Genomic DNA, 2,436 nt, shown 5'->3' on the forward strand with positions numbered 1-2,436 from the left:
GAACTCAGCATCGACCTCGGAGGAGTCACCACCTCGCCCGACCTCAGGCTCGGACCGACCACGTCACAGGGGGGGCCTTCATTACCCTACCCCTAGCTAGCTCAGTGTTGGGGCGAAGGCAAAGCCGCCACCCTCCGCTCGAAGTCTTCGCCGCAGTCGCTGGTCCGACGGAGACAAAATGGGCAGGGACACCCTTCGCTCGGTACGACATCAGACGAAGGCCTGCGACGAGGTCCTCCCACCGTGCGGCCTCGTCCAGTTCGGAGGCCCACGTGCGATCCGACCCATTGTAACGGGCCCTGCGTGGCCGCCGTGTGTTACGAGCCTCATTTGTAAAGGCATTCCTGTAATTACAGTCTGTAACCCTGCTTTATGGGAATATTCCGGGGATAACCTGGGTAGCTGAGGGCACATGCGTCCTTAACACAAGGCGCTGGGCGCTCAGGTACCTATAAATACCCCCGCATAGTGCCCGTGAGAGGCCAGATTAACAGAGCTATTGCCTTCTAGCACGTAACCCTGTTGTCACCACTGTTCACCCTTGTTGGCCTCCTTGCGACAGAGAGCAAGTTCCAACATTTGGCGCCCACCATTCGTGCTACGAGAAAACCACCCGCGATGGCACCCAAGAGAGCTAACCCGAAGGCTGACGAGGCTGCGAAGGCAGCACTGCTCGCCGCAAGAAAGGGCAAGGCCCTCGTCCTCACCCAATCCACCCACCAAGAGGTCACCGAAGACAATGTTCCCTGCACCTGCGAGGACAACACTTTCCGCACCTGTGGCCCTGAAGGACAATCGCAGCCACCCCCAGGCTTCGCCCCACCGGAGGGCGCGGACCTCACCGAGGATGGTGAAGTCCTCGGCGTCTCAGTGGAAGAACAGCTACAGCTGCGCGCCCTGCGCCTCAAGAACCGCAATCTCCAGAGGCAGAAAGAGATACTAGAGGCCAAGCGCCAGCGTGTGTCCGCACTAGCCAAAGTGCGGCAAATGATACGCGGCGAAGAGCAGAAGGCCCAAGACCTCGAGCGGGAGATCGCGCTGATGCAGCGCGAAGGCCACCTTGGCCTGCAGCATGAGCCACCCCTCCACCAGCGCGCACAACTGGAAGACACGCGTGAAGGCCACCTCGGCCTGCAGCATGGGCCACCCCTGCAACACCGAGCACAACCGGAAGACCCGCGTTTCCCCCAGCGCGACCACACCTTCCAGCACGCCGCGCCATTCCAAGGAGTCAACTATCTCGACGAGCGAAGTCCCCTGGCGCCACACCTGCAAGTGACGCCTTGGCCAGTTAACTTCCGAGCAGGGACATATCCCAAGTACAACGGCAGCACCGACCCGGCGCAATACATAATGAGTTATCAGGTCGCCGTCGCATCCGCTGGAGGGGACGACACCACAATGGCGAAGTCTTTCATCATCGCCCTAGAGGGCCCAGCTCTCACCTGGTTCACCAGATTGCCTCCGCTGTCCATTGATTCCTGGAGAAGTCTCAGGGACAAGTTCCTGCTCAACTTCCAAGGATACCGCCCAGACACCAACGCCTTGGCCGAGCTCTCGCTTTGCAAGCAGCTGGAAAAGGAGACTCTGCGGGAGTATTACCGCAAATTTTTAACACTCAAGTCGCAGCTGCCTTCCGTTAATGATCAGATAGCTATCCACTACGCCATCAGTGGCCTTCGTGCCGGCGTCCTCTACAGCCACTGCATCAGAGATCCGCCCAAGAACCTCCAGGAGCTATATCAGCTCTTTGAAAAATATGCCAAATCCGAAGAGATCCACCAGCGCAAGGTCGAGTCACAGCGGAAACCCAAAGATGCCCCACAATCTAGCCGTACGTGGACGAGGACTCCGCAGCCAGACTCCGGCCGTAATCAGCAGCAAGTGCACAACATCGCCAATCAGCATCCCGCTGCTGACCCCCCTCGTCGCCAGGAATATCCCCCCCAGGGCCGCGGAAATGGAACTCATGGTAGGGGCCGAGGGCGCGCACAGCCGCCGCGCCGATTCTACTGCCTCTTCCATGGCGAAGACTGCGCCCACCAAACCAAAGACTGCCTCGAGACGAAGGCCACCAAAGACAGAATGGCACGGGCGTAGCCAGCCGACAACCCCAGAATTGTCGCGCACAATTACCAGCAACCCCCTCCTCCATATATCCACGCTCCCGCCCCGCATCCATCGCACCACGCTTACCAACACCATCAGGAAGTACAAATCGTACCTCCTCCACCCCCACCACCACACCAGCAACACCAAAACATCCCCCATGCCCCAAAGCAGGAAGACTTCGCCGACCAACCATATCGCGGAGTCATCCACATGATAACTGGGGGGTCCAGCACAGACTTCGACACCAAGCGGCAGAAGCGGGACCACTACCGCAGCATCAACCATGTCGCCGTCACTGGCCCAGTCATGCAGACAAAGTGGTCC

Source organism: Zea mays, chromosome 4 (assembly GCF_902167145.1).
Source record: "Zea mays cultivar B73 chromosome 4, Zm-B73-REFERENCE-NAM-5.0, whole genome shotgun sequence".
Taxonomy (NCBI): domain Eukaryota; kingdom Viridiplantae; phylum Streptophyta; class Magnoliopsida; order Poales; family Poaceae; genus Zea; species Zea mays.